Here is a 21,285-nt window from a genome sequence, read left to right on the forward strand (position 1 = left end):
GTTGGATTTATTCATTAGTTTTATTATTTTTTAATCATTGTTGTTTGAAATACCTGACAAAAGCAACTTGGAGAAGAAATTTATATTTTCCACATTATTTTGTTCATACTAAAGGGCAATTTTCCTTATGATGGGAAAGTCATACTGAAAGAAGTCAGAGGCAGCCTGTTACATTATATTTGTAGCAATAGGATGCCAACATTTAGAATACATCTCCTGCCTCAATTAAGTCAATAAAAATAACTCTTTTAGAGATATGGCTAAAAGAAATGTCTTTTAGATAATTCTAGGTCTTATCATTTTGATAATGGAAATGATGACAATATGAAGTCACATAATCTAGGACACTGCTGGAGAATTTCATCTTCAGATTTTTGCACAACCTATTTTCCTCTTTCTGTATAGCCTGTGCATTTCTTGTCTTATCTTTGGCCCAGTGTATTATATGTAGTCTGTTATTATGTCCCTGTAGCCTGATCAATTTCTCCTCAATTTGTTTATACTGCAGAACCACTGACCAGGTAAAAAGAACACCTTCCTGACAGTTACTTATTTTATCAGTTCTGGGATGTTTTAGCATCTTTCCAGGAGTCTCCTAGCATAGACTGAACAATAATCATGACAGAGGTACTTGAGAGTCTTCATGAGAGGATAGAGTTTAGAGAAAGATCCCAAGGTGACCAAATATCAGTTTTGTATTAATATTTTCTACTACTTACCTCTGATTGTCCGATTTGGTCTTATAATATTGCCTTTGCTATGAATTTTCTCTTGAGAAGCAGGATATTAATTAAGATATATATTAGTGACTTGCCTCATACATTAAAATCTCATTCTATTTTGTAACATTAGATATAGACTGAACTATCTTTTTATTATTCTGTATGATAATGAAAGTGTCTGTGTTTCATATTGGGAAAGAGTACTTCCTCTTTCAGTAAATAAATTCTTTCTTTAGTTTTAATATTGTAAGTCAATATTAAATTTTGTTATCAATTATTTAATCATGAGATCAATGATTCATTTAAAATTCACATAACATTGATCTAACACTACTATACATAGTTTAGAAATAGTGAGAGTTTATTTCTATTTTCCTGAAAATACTTTTAAAAGCTACTCTGCTTATATTAAACTCTCAACATAAACAAAAACTGCAACTAAGACTGATGGTAATCAAGATATATATGATTCAAGACTACAGAACAGTCAGCTCCGAGTAAATTTTTATAATATATCCCCCCTCCTAAGCTTCAGAGTATATGGCATAGGAGGGGGCAGAAAGAGTATAAGACTCATTAATAGTAGATGATTACAGGAAGACAATGTCTTCTAAGCATAACAGGACAGTTGTATATAAGAACTCCACAGTTGTAGCATTTAGCATGAGACCTGTGCAAGGCCAAGCCAAACCAAATCTCATCATTTAGCAGAGATAGGCTGGAAATTTCACCTATAGCCAAGAAGATATTGGCAATCCTTAGCTGCTAGAAGATCAAGGGCCAATTTTCTCTAAGAGTCTAGCCTTTTATAAGTAAACCAAACTCAAAAGGAAAGTTACACATCCAAAAAATAATTGGGCAGCAAAACTAGCATTGAGGTAGTACAAAAGGATACGAAGTTGGAGAAAGATAGAATGGGATGGATTTTGGAAGACTTTGGGAAGAAATAGAGGCCAAGATCAATACATATGTAATTCTCAAATAACTGATGCATACATACATACATACATACACACACACCACATTTTTGTGTCAGTGTAGCCTATGCCTAAAGGCTTCTTTTTAATGTTTTTAAGTAAAAGCACCTCTATTCAAAATAATCCAATACAATCAGTTACATTGGAACACGTTCATTTCCCATTTTTCTCAATATATTTAGTGTTGGATGTATATTTTATTTGTTTTCAAAGGAGGAGAGCAACCTCCATAAGGTGGAAGGTCTTTTCCCAAACAGTTTATATCTTAAATACAACACAAGTAATATCCTTCTCCACGGAGCCAAAAGAGAATTCTCAAATATATTCCCTTCATATAGTATCTTCTAACATTTCCTAGTTATGTGGTTGGTAACTTTCAGTTTAGAACTTGTGGAACAGCTCTTCCTTGGTTCAGACTTTTGGCTTGTCCAGCAGAATTTGGACTTGCAAGTTTCCATAATAATGTGAGCTAATTTATTATGATTCTTTTTCATATATTTTTTTACATTCTATTACTTTTGTCTCCATGAATGCTAAGCAGGGTAAAATTATGCAAGCCAGTAAAGTAAGAATTGCAAAGTGCTAAGACAAGCATGGTAAATATATAGATGGTAGATAGCTGACAAACAACACTGTCTGTTTTGAAATGGTCTGATAAAAGAACATGAGAATAATGTCTTACATATGTCAAGTATACCATTATTTACAAGAACATTTACATATTCCTGTGATTCAAACTGCATAATGCCCCATGAGTGAAGAAGGTGTAGTAATTCACAATCTACCTTTGAGGAAATGTAACATACTATTTCAAACAGTAATACAATTATACCTCACAGAACTTTTATCAAATTATATAGAATTTTAAAGAACCTAGGTACATGAGTTATCATTGACATTAGTATCCAGATTCATGGATATTACAAAAACATCCTTGACATTCATAATCAATTATGGAATTTTTATTCTGTAATCTGAATTGTTGAGTATTTTTGTGCTCTATTATTTTGTTGGATAAATGAACTCCAATTTTATTCTTTTTTAAGAACAGCTAACATTTAGAGAGTAAGTACCATTATGCTTGACATATTGCCCAGGACTATAATTGTGAAAATTTTGATATGCTCTACAAATCTATGAATTGTATTTTATAGTAACTAATTCAAGTTGCAAATGAGAAAACTAGCATAATTTATATTTAAATATTTTCCAAGACAACATAAACAAAGAATGAAAACTGGTATCACACATGATATCTAATATATAGTTGCTATTATCTTCTTCCATCTTAGAAGGCTCACGTACCCCTGGTATCACTGAATTTTGGGAATAAATCCTTTATCCCTCAGTTATTACACTCTCATAGCATAGATTTGATTTTGTGTCCTGTTTTCTTTTATACTCTTATGAAAGCCACACTACTGATCCTAAAGGTTCAGTCAGTCATTTAAATTCTTTGTCCTTTTATATGCACTGTTTTCAGCAATATATTGTCTTTCTTCAGAGATAGTGTTTCTATGTAAGTCTAAAAGTGCTACAGATACTAAAGCACAAGTGTTCACAATATCATCATAATAAAGTTATATCTTTGTTATGTTGATCCCTGGGGTTGCACATAATTATTTTTGTAGTCAAGAAGTTTGTGCACATTTCCTTCATCTATTAAAACAGTAGTATATCACGAGGAAAGTGCTTATCCAGCTTTTCAAAGGACAATACCTTTAATCTTGGCCTTTACCCTACTCCAAAGGAAGATTGCAATATAGGATTTTCATCAATCTTCATAAAAGACCTTTGAAAACATTAATTTGCTTAATCCATAGTACTCGTGATTAGAGCTGTAGAAAAGACTTCCCTAAGCTGTAAAGTTTAAATACTTTGTATAGACACAAGGTTGATAGGGTTTTGAAACTTCTAACTGCTTAAAGTTCATCTTCTTCTCTACCATTAATCGATTGGCATTCTTTGGGCTGTTTGCTTTACAATGACACAGAGGCAACTTCATTACTACATTTCAATGACACATTAGATAGAGTGAATATGAGAGAGAGAGAGAGAGAGAGAGAGAGAGAGAGAGAGAGAGAGAGAGAGAGAGAGAGAGAGAGAGAGAGAGAGAAGAGGGGGAGATAGTTGTTCCTGAACTGGAAGAGAGAAGATAAGTAGATTTATACCTTTTTTCTCATCTTGCAACTCTACAAAAACACAAACAGATTATATAGGCAATCATTAAAACCCCTTTATTTTATTACATAAGCCTAGATACGGATAATTCCCTTTTAACACAACAGTGATGATGTTGCAGTGCTTCCCAAAGCAGTTCTCTTTCTAATGTTTCATTAGCTTTTAAAACGTCTTGCTTTCATCCAGAGTATTTTGATTTTATTTCATTTGTAAAGCAAGTAAATGTAATAAGTACCCTTTTGGAAAATCAGCCTGGCTTAAATCATGCATTCTTTATACAATGTTAGGGGAGAATAGTTAACATTTGTAGCCTCATGACTTGCAAATGAAAGAAAATAATAATGCTTAGCAAGACATTAGAAGAACACATTCACCATGAATCATACTGCCCTTGAAGGTGCAGCTTAAAAAAGCAGAGAAATAGATTTGACACCACTTGGACTTGCAGCTTGGACATGCTGCATTAAACTGTTCAAAATTAATTTAATCTGAGCAAGGAGAATAATAGCCTCTCAGTTCAAGGCTTCTGATAGCAGTAATTTGCACTCGAAAGTACTTCCAAAGGGGAAGAATAAATGAAGGGCGACTCTCCAAAACTGAGTGAGCAAATGTATTCACTAAATGAAAGCCTCTTGATCACCCTATAAAAGATCATCCAAAAAAAATGACACATTCTATTTCATTCTCTTGAGTAGGAATTTTCTCCTGACTGTTCAGTTACTCCACTTTGGGAATAGATTCATCACTTTTGAACTGTTGATGACTATGGAGAAAAGTGTCTGGCTTCAGTTGCTGCATTAATTCAGTTGCCCCAAACCAATTTGATGTAAGATCATGTAGTCATAGGCTCGTTTCTCATTATTAGCTTTCATACTCTTGGAGAAAACATTTCTCATTGAGTAAATAAGCAGAAGAATCATCATAGTAAGTATTTAGTGCTTAGGATAATCTGTGATGGAATCGCTCTCATTAAATGCATATCTCAAAGTGCTGACCACAGGGAAGTACATGGTTGCAAGAAAGAGTATTCATCTAAATGACTTAATGAATCAAAGTAGTAAATGAAGTGATGAGTAGAAGTAGCCTGATACACTGTGTTTGAATATGACTTAGGAGATGACATCACCAGAAATAATTGATATATAATATTGGTAATTACCTAACATTCCTTGGCTGACTTATATTCCCATATATAAGGGAGAGTAGAAGGGGAAGGGAAAAGGAGAAGAACAGAAAGAGAAGAAGAGTAACAGAGAGCGAGAGGACAGAAGGGTCATGAACTAGCTACAGAAATATGGGGTAAGTAAGATGCAGCAGAGAACCATTTTTTTAATGCTTCTTATTCTTTGCTAGTAAAAATGGAAAATCGCAGTCAAAAGGGTTGTTGCTAAGTACCCAAATGATTACATTCACGAAAGACAAAACCATCTTCGTTTTCCATTATTTCTTTGCCTAGATGTTCATCAAATAAGTTTCTGCATAAGCTGGGACAAATTATTTTTCCCTTGATTTGAGCTCTAATGATGGTGAGAAAGTACATGCAGGCAAATACAAAGCAGTTTTCCCAAACAGCAAGGGAATAAGCAATACATTAGTATTCACATTTCACTTCCAGTTCTTTAGTTGCTCTTTTGCAAATTTAGATATAGAAACACCAAAAGGTCTGTGTAAAATCCGTGGAAACATTTAATGTCTCTTTAATAATTTACCTGACAGTAGATATTTGCTCTATAATAATACAAAAATTGCTATTATGCCAAAGAACCTTATTAAAAGGAATGCCTCTAGGATATATTAGAAATTTAAAATAAATTGAGGACATTAAATAATGCTATTTCTTTTATTCAGTGTCACCAATTAAGGATCCCTTGACCCACAGAATAGGAATGATTATCATCTAAAAATTATATATACAATTTCCTGTATTCATATTTGGCCTTCAATGAAAACTTATCAATGTCCTTGAGTTATTCTATTTTTAATGTTTTAGACTATTATTATTATGTGAATTTTTTAAAAGTAGTTTTGTCAATAGGAAATGTAATTGACATGTTTTAGTTCCCACATATTAAATCAATTACCTATCAGTTCAGAAGAATCAAAAGCTACTATGTAATAGTTTTTAGGAGTATTATTAAATTAGGCCATATTTCATATATTTTAATAATACTATTAATAATTTGGCCATATTTCCAAAAGTAAGGTTTTCTTTTTTTGTTGGTTTGCTTTTTGTTTTATTTATTTATTTATTTATTTACACTTTAGATATTATCACCCCCCCCAGTCCACCCACTGACTGTTCTACATTCCATACCTCCAACCCACCTCCATGTCTCCAGGAGGCTGTCGCCACCCCCCACCCTACCTGACCTCTAAACTCCTTTTGAACTTCTAGTCTCTTGAGGGTTAGGTGCATCATCTCTGATTGAACACAGACCCAGCAGTCCTCTAATGTAAATGTTTTGGGGGGCCTCATATCAACTGATATATGCTGCCTTTTTTGGTAGTACAGTGTTTGATACATCTTGGTGGTCCAGATAAATTGAGAATGCTGGCCCTCCTACAGGGTAGCCCTCCTCCTCAGCTTCTTTCAGGCTTTCCCTAATTCAACCACAGAGGTCAGCAGCTTTTGTCCATTGCTTGAGTGCAAATATCTGCATCTGACTCTTTTAGCTGCTTGTTGGGTGATGGGACCCTCGTCTCTCCTCCCCATTCATGCTGGTGATGCGTGGAAGGCAGGGGCTCAGCTACCCGGCCTGAATGCCCACCAGTGAGCACTCTGCCTGCCCAGGAGCCTCGCCCTCAACCACTATAATGCCAAGGTGCTGCTGTTGGGGGACAGGCAGGAGATGCAGACTGGGTTCCAGGAATGGGAGGCAAAGGGGCCAGTGGAGGACAAGTAGCCCAGAGCTCTGGAAAGCCACTAGAGCATGCCTTGGTCTTTGTGGAGATGGATATGCAACTGCCCTCCTCTAGCTCAGGTGCAGTTGCTAGGCCAGGGTGGCAATTTGAGTGCAGGAAGACTGTCACCTGAGGTCTCTGCTTTTGTGGTTATTCTCTCCTTTTCCCATGAGGCTCCTTGTTGGGCCCCATTTTGACACTGGTTTGGGACTTGAGGAGAAACCTGAGCCTGGCTCAAATTTGAGACCTGTCTTAGTCACTTTTGTACTGGAGTGACTCAACAAGACCTGTTTAGCCCTGCCTCTGCTCAGCTGTTGAGCTTTGCCATTGGTCCTGTCAGTCACCACATACTCTCCTTCACCCTTCCCCACCCACTTTGCCATCTCACACCTCCAAAACTCCTCCTCCCTATGCTCCAAGTTTTTATAAACAAGTGGTTGTTACATTAAAGTTGAATTCCTGCCTTGACAAAACTTCCAGCTGGGTGTGTTTCTTTGAGCCATCAACACTCACCATCCTGGTCAGCTCTGGAGAGACCCAGCTAGACTGGTTCCCAGTGTGAGGAACTTCGTCCTACTTCTCCTGATGGAGAGGCCAATTGGTCTGCAGGAGAGTGTGCTCCCTGATCCTACTCTAGAACCCTTGAGAGTCCTACTTAACAGCAGAGATTTGACCCTTTCAGATAACCAAGCCCTCCAAACTTGGGGATGCTCTTTGGTTCCCCACAAGTAACCTCTTTGGAACACCTAGCACCACGATGAACAGCTCATTATATGAGCACAAAAGGAAAAGGATGAGATACCTCCCCTGGGGGTACTCCCTATCATTGTAGTTCTAAAGAGTGGCTTTCCACAACGGTGAATTAAAAAAAATAGGGTTGAGCAGTGGCCTATTTCTGTCCCCAAATTACAACAATTATACAATTTGGTACAACAGCAATTAAAATTGGGACATTTGAGGGCCTCTACCAGCCCTTGGAATTCTTCTGTTTTTGTGATTAAGAAAGCCAATAGGTCCTGGAGGTTGTTACATGACATGAGAAAAATTAATGAGAGAATGATTCCTTTTGGGACCCCTCAGAGGGGACTCCCATGGATCCTGGCGATCCTTAGCACCTATCATTTGACCATCATTGACATTAAAGATTATTTCTTCTCCATTCCCCTACACCCTGAAAATAGTGAGAAGTTCGGCTTTTCTATTCCTTCTGTTAATTTTGGTGGGCCTGATTCTAGGTTCAAGTGGATGGTTCTACCCCAAGGCATGGCCAATAGCCCCCCTCATGTGTCAATATCATATGCTTAATATTTTTTCATCCCCTTTGGATGACTCCAATATTTTATTTTACACTTATATAGATGATATTATTTTGGGTGCCCCTAGCATTTTGGATCTCGAGGAGCTTACTGATAAGTGTCTCTCCATCTTTAAATACAATAATTTTTGGGTTGCTTCTGAAAAGGTTCAAAAGGTGCTACTGTTTAAGTTCCTGTGCTCCATGTTGTCCTTAGATGTTGTGTCCCCTGTTAAGCCTCAACTTCAAATTCAAGACTCCGATACTGTCCCGCAGTTACAAAAGCTTTTGGGAGAAATTAACTGGATGAAGTCTTAGATCTCCATTGCCACAGAAGTTCTAACATCACTATTTGACCTTCTTAAGGGAAATGAGCTCTCCAACCCTATAGTGCTGACATCTTATCATATCCAGCTATTGAGCAAGATTCAACAGGCCCTTGATTCAGCCACCCTTAAACTATATGATCCAAACCTATCCCTTGTTTTATATATTTCCCCTGGAGAAACATTGTGCACCATGTTACTTGGTTGAGAAGGCGAACCCGTCCATTGGATCCACCTTTCAGTGGGAGGAGCCCCTCGAGTTTATTCTATGGCTAACCAGCTGGCCAATTGCACTGTTAAGGAGATAAATCTTTTGATTAGTGTTAGCAATCTGTTAAACTCCACCTCCACAGTCACCTGGCAACAGCCAGGTATGCTCCTCCCCAGAGTTACCTGGCAACAGGCAGGTAGCCCTGCCCACTATAAAAGGGGCTGCTTGGCCCCTCCTCTCTCTCTTGGCTTCTCGACCCAGCACCTGCAGGTTGTCCTCTCCCCTCCCCCCTTCCCTTCCCCCTCTCTCCACGTGGTCATGGCCAGCCTCCACTCCTCCATTTCTCTACTCTTCTCTCTCTCCTCCCGCTCTCCCACTCTCTTAATAAACCTCCCCTCATGGAACCGTCTAGTCTGCTATGATCTGTCCAAGCTGCACGTGACCTTTCAATTAGGCTCTTAAGAACAGAGCCTTCTGCCTTCATTACCCCATTTAAGAATACAGATTTCTTTTGGTTACATAGAAACATTAGCCAGGTTACTCTAGCCTTAGAGAGCTTCCCTGGCTAAATTGATTACCACTTTGGACCATATAAGTGGATGAGTTCCTTTTCCAAACTTGAATGGAAGCTCACCAGACTCTCTCTAGCCCCAACCCAAATTATCCCACTGTCTTTGCTGATGATTGGTGCCTGGGGTCCTCCATTGTTGTTTTCTCCCCTTCCTCATCATCAGACAAAGGTCTATAAAGTCAGAATGTGGGAATAAAATTAAAAACAACTCAGCAAAGACCACCAACAACTTGCTGAGAATAGCCATAATAAAAATATCAGGCCCCTCCAGGGACAGAGTGACCAAAAATTGTAGAGACAACCAAGGACATGCCTTGACAAGCCCAAACATGCCCAAGTGAATATTGGGCCACCTGATGCTTTTCTCCCTTCCTTGGGAGGTCTGAGGTTTCATGGTCAAAAATAGTGAGTCATCCCGCCTGCCAAAATGATTGCTTATGCAAATTGCTGATGTTTGAAATATCCAATCATATGTAACCGCACCAGAATTTCCCACTTTCCCCTCCCCCCCCTTGAGCCTCTCCCTATAAAAGCCCTGAGCTTTCGGGGGTCTGGGTCTATTCTATCCCCTGCGTGGGATGTGTTTTGACCTGAGGGCCCCTCACCAGTAAACTGCTTTTGCTAATTGCATCAAGTCGGTCTGTCGTGTCTCCTTGGGTGGGTGCGCACTAATCGGGACTTGAGTGGGGGTCCTCTTCGGGGGTCCTTTCAAGAGCTCCAAGAAATTGAGGCCTCTGCCCAATTTAAAGAACTGTTTGAAGTGGTTATGGCCTTAGCTATGATTTCTGAATCCTTTAATTTGTTTTCTGACAGTCTCTATGTGGTAAACTTACTGCCTAATTTGGTAGTGGCTCGTATTAGGCTTGATTCTAACCCCATCACACCCCTGATGATTCAGGCACATACCCTACTAAAACAAAGACAGTATCCCATTTTTCTCCAAGACCTTCAAGGTCATCAAGAACTCTCAGGGTTCCTATCTGCCGGAAACCAGCTGGCAGATCAGCTTGCTTCAGGCTTACAATGTCACACAGTTGTCAAGGTAACTCGACATTAACTCATGTCAACTGGAGGAGACTAAGACATAAGTATCTCCAAGTCCCCATAAAAGACCTTAAAACGATCATCTGTACCTGTAGGTCTTGTCAGCCATTCTTACAGATACCTCCCCACCAGCCCATGGGGAATAATCCATGGGGGCTCCACCTTAATAATCTTTGGAAACTCTATGTTACTCACTATTCCCCATTTGGGAAGTTAAAATATGTATTTGTGACTGTTGATACTTTTTCCCATGTGTGCTGGGTGTCAGCCCATACTGGTAAAAATCTAAACATGCTATCATCCATATGCTTCAATGTTTTGCCATTCTCGGACTTTCAGATCAAATTAAAACAGATATGGCCTATATTTTACAAGCAAACATTTTTCAGGATTTCTACATATGTGGAAAATCTCCCACACTAAAGGCATCCCTTACAACCTGAGAGGACAGGCAATTGTCAAAATACAAAATCAAACCTTAATGTCTCAGTTACAAAAACAAAAGGGTGAGTCTTTACCCCCACATGATCAACTAAGAAAAGCATTGTTCAGTTTAAATATTTTAAATTTTTCAAAAGAAAATCCTCAGTTGTCCCCATTTCAAAGACATTACACCTCCTCCACTTCCTATAGCTCAATACAAGTAAGATGGAAGGATCCACTGACAGGAGCCTGGAGAGGACCAGACATGCTCCTGACAGCCAGGAGGGGATTCATCTGCATATTTCCTCAAAGTGTTAAAAGACCAATCTGGACACCAGCCAGAGATATAAAGTACATGCCTCAACAAGGGGAGGCTGACAATGAGATTTTCAGGGAACATATCTTCCCTGAGAAACCCCCCTACGCTTCTCCAGCAGGAGACCAAGATGATCAAGAAAATGACGCTGCTGCTGACATGGATGCTGCTCCCCATGTTGACTAAGGAGGACTTTGTGACCCCTGAGGAGCATGAGAGATCTTCAAAAAACAGTCAGGTTCCAAGACAACCTGTTGTGGACTACATTTCATGACCAATTACCCTATTTCCTCCCCCCTCCTTGAACCCTTCCTTCTCCTTCCCCTTATCTTGACTGTTGGGCCATGTGTGCTCAATCAGCTCACTCAATTTATCAATCAGAGGCTAGAGGCAGTCCAGATTCACCAAGTTGAGGTCCATTACCAAAGACTTGTCTCTTCTGATCCAGGCTTTACATATCCCTCTGCCTATGAACATTCCTCCTAAGCTCTCCATCTGACCAACAAAGGGTAAGATCTCAGATGAAGTGCTGAAACAACCTAAGACAGGCCATGGAGAAGCACTCCCAGTGAGCCAGAGCAACACATGGTATCCAAAGACAAGTAAGATCTCCATGTGGGGGACAACTTAAGACAGAATCCACGTAACCTGCACATTACAAAAACAAAAGGGGGAAATGTCGGATCTTTCAGAAGGGAGTCATGATAGCCCCTATTTTGAGGGTGCTCCATTACCTCAGAAATAGTGTCAAGCCTTGGGATCTTTCCTTGAGCTGGATTCCACTTTGGGCCTGTCATTGGACCTCCTTTTCCTCAGGTTTCTTTCCATTTCCATCTATATAGTTCTTTCAGACAGGAACAATTATAGGTCAGAGTTTTGACTGGGGCATGGTAACCCTCGCCCTCATTTGATGCCCTGTATTCCGGCTGGAGGTGGGCTTTATAAGCAACCTCTCCCTACTGTCAGGCATTTCATCTAAGGTCCCTCCCTTTGAGTCCTGAGAGTCTATAAGCTCCCAGGTCTCTGGTGCAATCTAGAGGGTCCCCCAAACCTCCTACCTCCTGAGGTTGCCTACTTCCATTTTTCTGCTGGATCTCAGGCCTTCAGTCCTTTCCCCTTCACCCAATAACAGAACAGGTTCCCATCTCCCCTCTAGCCCTGTCCACTTTCTATCCCAGGTCTCTCCCTCCCAACTTGTGATTGCTTTCTTCTACCTCCCCAGTGGAACTTAGATGTGGTCACTTGGGCCATTCAGCTTGTTGAACCTTTTGAGTTCTGTGGACTGTATCTTGGATATTATGTGATATGTTCTTTTGGCTAATATCCACTTATTAGTGGGTACATGTCATTTTGGGTTTGAGTTACCACACTCAGGTTGATATTTTCTAGTTCTATCCATTTGTTTGCAAAACTCAGAATGTTCCCATTCTTAATAGCTGAGTAGTATTCCACTGTGTAAATGAACCACATTTTTTTGTATCCATTCTTCTGTCTTGTGACATCTGGGTTGTTTCCAACTTCTGGCTACCACAAATAAGGTTACTATGGACATAGTGGTACACATGCCCCTGGTGCATGGTGAGGCATCTTTTGGATATATTCCCAAGAGTGGTATTGCTGGGTCTTTAGGTATATCTGTTTTCAATTTTATGAGAAACCTCCAGATTGCTTTCCAGTGTAGTTGTACAATTTTGCAATCCCACCAGTAATGGAGGAGTGTTCCTCTTTCTCCATATCCCTGCCAACATGTGTTGTCACCTGAGGTTTTGATCTTAGCCATTCTGATTTGTGTAAGCAGGAATCTCAGGGTGGTTTTGATTCACATTTATCTGATCACTAAGGAATTTGAACATTTCTTTAGGTGATTCATAGTCATTAGAGATTCCTTTGTTATGAATTCTTGTTTTAGTTCTATATCCCATTTTTGATGGGGTTGTTTGGTTTTTTTTGGGGGGTTAGATTCTTGAGTTCTTTATATATTTTGGATATTAGCCCTCTATCAGATCTGAGGTTAGTGAAGATTTTTTTCACAGTCTATAGGTTGCCGATTTGTCTTATTGACTATGACCTTTGACTAACAGAAGCTTTCTAGTTTCATGAGGTCTCATTTATCAATTATTGATCTTAGAGCATGAGCCATTGGAGTTCTGTTTAGGAAATTCCATCCTGTGCCAATGAGTTCAGGACTCTTTCCCACTTTCTCTTCTTAGATTCAGTGTATCTAGTTTTATGTTGTGGTCCTTGATCCACTTGAACTTGAGCTTTGTGCAAGGTGACAAATATGGGTCTAATTTCATTTTTCTACATACAGATAGCCAGTTAGACCAGCACAATTTATTTAAGATGCTTTCTTTTTCTATTGTCTATTTTTGGTGTCATTGTTAGACATCAAGTGTCCATAAATGTGTGGTTTTATTTCTGGGTCTTCAGTTCTATTCCATTGATCAATGTGTCTGCCTCTGTACTAATACCATGCAGTTTTTATCACTATTGCTCTGTAGTAAAGCTTGAGGTCTGGAATGATGATCCCTACAGCCATTCTTTTATTGTTAAGAATTGTTTTTGCTATTCTGGATTTTTTGTCTTTCCAGATAAATTTGAGATTTGCTCTTTCCATGTTTTTGAAGAATTGTGTTTAAATTTTGATGAGGAATGCATTGAATCTGTAGCTTGCCTTTGGTAGTATTGCCATTTTTACTATACTAATTCTACCAATCCATAATCATGGGAGATCTCTTCATTTTCTGAGATCTTCTTCAATTTCTTTTCTGAGAGACTTGATATTATTGCTATATAGTTCTTTCACTTGTTTGGTTAGAGTTACCCCAAGGTATTTTATATTATTTGTAGCTATTGTGAAGGGTGTCATTTCCCTAATTTCTTTCTCAGCCTGTTTATCATTTGTATAAAGGAGGGCTACTGATTTATTTGAGTTAATTTTATATCCTGCCACTTTGCCGAAGTTGTTTATTAGCTGGAGAATTTCTCTGGTAGAATTTTTGGAGTCACTTATGTATACTATCATATCATCAGCAAATAGTGATACTTTTATTTCTTCTTTTCCAATTTGTATCCAACTGATACCTTTTTATTGTCTTATGATTCTAGCTAGCACTTCGATGACTATATTAAATAGATATAGGGAGAGTGGTCATCTTTGTTTTGTTCCTGATTTTAGTGAGATTGCTTCAATTTGTCTCCATTTAACTTGATATTGGCTGTTGGTTTGCAGTAAACTTCTTTTATTATGTTTAGGTATAGGCCTTGAATTCCTGATCTCTCCAGTACTTTTACCATGAAGGGGTGCTATATTTTGTCAAATTCTTTTAATGCATCTAAAGAGAGGATCATGTGATTTTTTCCTTGAGTTTGTTTATACAGTGTTATGTTAATGAATTTTCATATATTTAACCAACATTGTATCCCTGGGATGACGCCTACTTGATCATGGTGAATGAATGATGGTTTTGAGGTGTTCATGGATTCAGTTTGCAAGAATTTTATTGATATTTATAAACGAGATCGGTCTGAAATTCTCTTTTCTAGATGGGTCATTGTGGTTTAGGTATCAGAGTAATTGTGGCTTTGTAGAACCAGTTAGGTAGTGTTTGTTTTATGTCTCTTTTATGGAGTAGTTTGAGGAATATTGGTATCAGGTCTTCTTTGAAGGTCTGGTAGAGTTCTGCACTAAAACAATCTGGCTCTGGGCTCTCTTTGGTTGGTAAGTTTTTAATAAATTCTTCTATTTCCTTATGTGATATAAGCCTTTTTAGATAGTTTACCTGCTCTTGATTTAACTTTGGTATGTGGTATCTGTCTAGAAAACCATCCATTTCATCTAAATTTTTCAGCTTTGTTGAGTATAGTCTTTTATAGTAGGATCTGATGATTTTTTTTAATTTCCTCTGTTTCTATTGTTATGTTTCCATTTTCATTTCTGATTTTGTTAATTAGGATAGTGTTTCTGTGCCTTTTAGTAAGTTTGGCTAGAGGTTTACCTGTCTTGTTGATGTTCTCAAAGAACCAGTTTTTGTTTTTGTTGCTTCTTTGTATTGTTCTCTTTGTCACTATTTGGTTGATTTTGGCCCTGAGTTTGACTATTTCCTGCCTTCTCCTCTTGGGTGAGTTTGCTTCTTTTTGTTCTAGAGCTCTCAGGTGTGCTGTTAAGTTGTTAGTGTAAGATCTCTCCAGTTTCTTTACCAAGACACTTAGTGTTATGAATTTTCCTCCTAACTCTGCTTTCATTGTGTCCCATAAGTTTGAGTATGATGTTTCAAGATTTTCATTAAATTCTAAAAAGTCTTACATTTTTTTCTTTATTTTGTCCCTGACCAAATTATCATTGAATATAGTGTTGTTCAGTTTCCACGTATATGTGGGCCTTCTCTCACTTTTGCTGTTATTGAAGACCAGCCTTAAGCCATGGTGATTTGATAGGATGTATGGGATTATTTCAATCTTCTTGTATCTGTTGAGGCTTGTTTTGTGACTAATTGTATGGTCTATTTTGGAGAAGGTACCATGAGGTGCTGAGAAAAAGTTATGTTCTTTTGTTTCAGGGTGAAATGTTCTATAGATATCTGTTAAATCCATTTGATTGATAACCTCTATTAGTTTCACTGTGTCTCTGTTTAGTTTCTGTTTCAATGTACCTATCCATTGGTGAGAGTGGGGTGTTGATGGCCCCCACTCTTATTGTATGGGGTTCAACATGTGTTTTGAGCTTTAGCGAATTTCCTTTTATGAATGTGAGTGCTCTTACATTTGGGGGCATAGATTTTCAGAATTGAGACTTACTCTTGGTGGATTTTCCCTTTGATGAATATGAAGTGTCCTTCCTCATCATGCTTGATATCTTTTAGTTGAAAATCTATTTTACTGGATATTATCATGGCAACTCAAGCTTTTTTCCTGGGACTATTTGCTTGAAAGATGTTTTTCCATCCTTTTACTCTGAGATGGTAGCTGCTTTGTTATTAAGGTGTGTTTTTTTGTATGCAGCAATATGCTGGATCTTGTTTGTGTATCTAATCTGCTAGTTTATTTCTTTTTATAGGTGCATTGAGTCCATTAATACTGAGAGATATTAAAGAGACATGACTGTTGGTTCCTGATATGTTCATTTTTTTGTAGGTGCCTTTATGTGCTTGTGGTTCTCTCCTTTAAGCTTTGTTATGACATGCTTAATATCTTGTTCTTTCTTTGGTGTAGGTACCTTCCTTGTGTTTAAGTTTTCCTTCTAGAATCCTCTGTAGGGCTGGATTGGTAGATAGATATTGTTTTAACTTTGTTTTGGTTTCTCCATCTATGTTTATTGAGAGTTATGCTGAGTATAGTAGCCTCAGCTGGCATTTGTGTTCTCTTTGAGTCCGCATGACCTCTGACCAGGCTCTTCTGGCTTTTACAGTCTGTTAAGAAGTCTGGTGTAACTCTGATAGGTCTATCTTTATATGCCATTAGGCCCTTTTCCCTGGCATCTATTTTGTCTATGTGATGCTTCAGGTCTGCTACAGCCAGTGCCAGAGTCCTATCAGAAGACCTGAAGGGTCTTCCAACTGGGGGCTCTTTAGACAGGCAGAGGAGCTGCTGATCTGTTGCCCTGGCTGCAGTAGATCTCCTGGGAGGACTTCAGACTGCTGAGTCTTCAGATCAGTAGTTAAGCTGTTGTCTTGTATGAAGTTGTTCTCCATGGGGGACCTACAGACTTCAGTTATTGTTTCCCTGTGTGCAGTAGAACTCCATGGAGACTTTCAGTCTGTTGGGTCATTTGTGCTGCATGCCTTGAAACTGTGGTGCAACTTCAACTGCTCTGAGTGCAGTAGATCCTCGAGGATGGCTGAGGAAATGGTATATTCGTGGGAGCAGACCAGCTAGCAGTCAACTGCTCTGAGTGTAACTGATCCTCAACTTCTCTGAGTGCAGCGGATCCTCTAGGATGTGTCAGGTTATGGTGTCTTCATGGGAGCAGACCAGATTGGAGTCTGCCCCAGAAGAAAGGACCAGGTAGAAGGGGCAGAAAAGAAGTGGTATTTGGGAGAGTGGGATTTTGTTGGGTCATGAGTCCTGAGTCCACCAGGCTCCCAGCAGCAGCTCTCAGACTTTGGGCTGGGGAAAGGCCATCTTACCAACTGCTCTGAGTACAGTGAATCCTCTAAGGTAAATCAGGATATTGTGTCTTCATGGTAGCAGAGGAGCTAGGAGTCTGCCCTAGCAGAAAGGACCAGGTGAAAGGGGAGGATTTCTTTTGAAAAATAACAGTGATTTAAAATGGGATATGACATTTGGGTGCTATGATGTATATGTGGACGTCAGAGGACACTAGTTTTGTATAGTTTCTCTCTTTTCATCCTGTGACTTTCCAGGATCTGATTTATATTAATTATAGGGTTTATATTAATAATAGAGTGGAACCCCAAGCACGACAACTAAATGTCTATTCTAAACCTTGGCTAACATTATTTTACTTCATTTAAAATAGCTCTTTTCAAATGTAGAAAACTAGCAAGTAAGAATTGAGAAGGATAAGTTTATACTATCTACCTTAAATATTCACCTAAATGGGATTAAGTGGGTCAGGTCACATATCAGCCATTATTTAAGAGTGTTATTGAATAGAAAATTTAACGTTTACTGAGCCACACTTTATCCTGAAACTCCTATTTTTCTAGTTTTTCCCATGAAAGCATAAAGAACAATTATGCCTTTTCTACCAACATGGCAGTCCTTCAAATTTTTGACAGCACTTACATTGTTTGTTTTCTACCTTGTGCAGTTCTCAGTTCTCCCAATCATTCTTTTCATAATATATTCAGAACTTTACTATTAACATCACCAAGTCTAAATAGATTCCAAATTGTCATTTCACCCTCAAATTATGGTGGCTAAAATTGAGTGTAATTTTAAAAAGGAAGAAAGAAAGATGTGATCTGATCAGAAGAGAACACTCTGATGCTGTTTTTATTTTTCTATCTGTTTGGTATACTAGACTCATAGACTACACTAAATGTATTTAGGCTCTCATAAATATATTTTATACACATATTTTATTCTATCAGCACATGCTTCATATAATAAAAACTAATTAGCAATTTAAGAGAGCATTAGTATGGTACTTCTGTGTATTCAACAAATTTAGTCAATGTTCGTACCTAAGGCCAAGTCAGTATATATTACATCCTTCACATAAGCTTCTATTAAGATTAATAGTTGGCCATCATTTGAAACTTGCTGACATTTTTTATCAAACATAATTTGCTATCATCCATTCTGCCTTTCTTTACTCCATCTATTTCACTTGAGGATTCTTTTTTGATGGCTTCCTTCAAAGTCATCTAGCAAAATATTGAAATCTAAGTCTAAGAGGCAAGACTGGCGGGTGTCTAGAAAATTTTAATCAGTTTGATCTAAATATACTAACATTTTGAAAAATAATTGACAGACAATTATGTTTTGATAACTTGAAGACGTTTTCCATGAATTTGATATTGGCATTTAATTTCAGGCTACTACATGGATTTTTAAAGCTTCATTATGGAAACAGATATAATAACCCCCAATTTAACTCACTTAATTCATACAGTTAAATGGCTGACAGAATTGACAGAGTGAAACATTTGTCTCCAAAATAAATTACAAAGTTATCATTAATCAAACCCCAAATCACTAATCTATTATGGTAATAATTATGAAGATGTCCCCAAATATTTAAAGTGAAACTTCCATATTTTCAGCCATATAACATTTGAATATATCCCAAATAAGCAAAGGAAGCATACAACACTGATACCTACATATCTACATTTACCGTGACATTATTAACAGATGACAAGTTATAGAGGCAGTCTTGGTACTCAGCAGAATATAAATGAATAAAGGGAATGTAGTATAGATGTATAATATAATTTTACCTAGAAAGAAATTATGTCATTTACAGGTAAATGAATGCATAGGAAAAGAGGAAAAATGTGGCAAATTTATGTAGGAAGAGGGGAGGGAAAGGAATAAAAGGAGAGGGAAAGAAGAGGTAAATAAGAGGAAGGATGAGTAAACCACAGTGAAAGCTATGATTTTAAAGTATACTTAAAATTATCACTATATTATGCATAATTATGAACATATCATGTATATGTTAGTTACCTCACACAAGGTGATAATCATCCCAACAAAAGGCAAAACAAAATTCCAGTGCTAGCATGTCAAAAATGGTAAACTTCCCTTCCAGTTGTTGGTCAAGAGCTTATAAGAGACTTACAAAATAATGTAGGCTTTGTCAGTGTTCTTAGATGCTTCCAAGAATATGAAAGTAAGACTCTATTGCTGAATTCACCACACAGTTTAGACTCAAGACTAAACTAGTTGACCTGGAAGCCTCCTTCCTAAGGGTGAGCCCTCATAGAATCAGAGGATTCTGTGAAATTTGTGAAAGGAGAAAAACAATAATTCCATCCATTTGTGATTCCAAAGAACCAGAACAATGGTGATCCATCTGGAAAGAATTTTCCTGTTGTGCAATAGTAGCACTTTTATTTAGAAATAATCAATAGCTATCTAATTGCATTTAAGGCCTAATCAAAAAGATAGGGAGTTCATGCTTGTTACTATAAACCTAACAAAGAACTTGTAGCTGCAGAGGTCATAGGTCCTAGAGGAGAAGCTCAGTCCCATCATATTTCTAAACCTATATAATTTTTAATTGTATTCTGTATTCACTGTTTTACCCATAGATAAGTGTAGCTCTCACTTTTCCTCAAAGAAGCTTCCTTATGGATCATGCAGAAACCAGTACCAAAATATACCACTGATAAAAATGCAGAAAAAAATGATCATTGGCTGAGTCTTTCCAATTTACATACCAGAAATACCACTTCTACACTGAAGGCTCTGGGGGGAAAAAGTCATATATGATGAAGCAGAAAGAATAGAGTCCTCTACAGAGAGTAACCACAGGATTTTTCCCTCTATGCCCAAGTTCCCAAAATAATGACTCTATGACTTAATTATTTAAGAATAAATATTTAGCCCACGAACTTGTGTTTACTCCCCTACTAGATCAAAAGTTTATTAATCCATTTATTATATTCTATAATTGCCATATGGTTGCTTACCTCTTTTCAGTTTCATGTGTCTGTCTCCTCTGAGTTCAGAGTAAATCTCTTCCCATGCCTTATTCTGTCCCAAAGTTCCTCTTCAAGTACCAGTACTCCCAAATCCTGATCCCTTGCCTCAGAGTACACAGAAGATTCTCTCTACATTCCCCTCTTTTTCTCATTTAAGTATGCACTATAAACAATAGTAACAATTATGAAAACTATCAAGTAAGATTACATTCACAATGTCCTGCCCATGTGTTTTGACACCACTAGAGAAAGTTTTCTACTATCTATCCTATCTTGGTGAGTTCAGAGTTCTATGTCTAAAGCACCTTCTATCAAAACTTCCATTACTAACCTAAAAACATCTTCTTAGGCCTTAAAACATTTTTCTAAATCCTATATAACTCAAACTTAATTATGGCATATAATTATCTAGTCTTCAACCCCATCAGAGACATAAGAAGGAATAAATGTAATCTGAGTATTTATAAAGTAAAGGCAACCAGCTTCCAGGAGTATAGAAATAACAAAGGTAATTGGCTGCCTGGACAATCCTCCAATTTTTTCTCTGTGTCACTGGAGCATCATCTTTAGCCTTCTGGCTCAGATTATATGACAGAACTTTCTCCAAAGCAGGAAATATGAAGAACTTCTTTCCCTGTCTTGGCAAAGCTCAATAGTTGACTTCTCTGCATCTCTTTCATCCATTTTGAACAGCATGCTGTCATTTAATGAGGCAAGGATAATTTCTTGCCAATTGGCTAGCTTTCCAAATATAAAACAAACTGCATAAGGAGATTCTTCAATGGTCATTATCTTTCTCGAGGTAGAATGGGGGGTGCTACCAGAAATAAACGAGTCTCATTGTCAAAAAAGGCATTGTATTGATGCAACATCTTTAAATGTTATATTCTGTAGATCTCTGAAGTTATTAAAGATCATTGACCTGTCTAAAGTATATATGAATTTCTTTTATCTATTTAATATCTGTTCAACATAGGAATAATATTTCTATAATTAACTAGTATCTAATGTGACCATAAGATTTATGATTAAGTACTAAGTTGCCTTTTAAAATTATACTAAACAGTTTGTAATGGCAGTTTTCAAAAGTACTAGGATTTAACATTGTATTTTTAACAATTGTATAGGCATAATACCTTAAACAAGAATGGAAACATACATACATAGTATGTTATAACAATATATTACCTTAATCTTTATCAA

Source organism: Grammomys surdaster, unplaced genomic scaffold (genome assembly GCF_004785775.1).
Source record: "Grammomys surdaster isolate TR1022 unplaced genomic scaffold, NIH_TR_1.0 60, whole genome shotgun sequence".
In the NCBI taxonomy this organism is placed as follows: Eukaryota; Metazoa; Chordata; class Mammalia; order Rodentia; family Muridae; genus Grammomys; species Grammomys surdaster.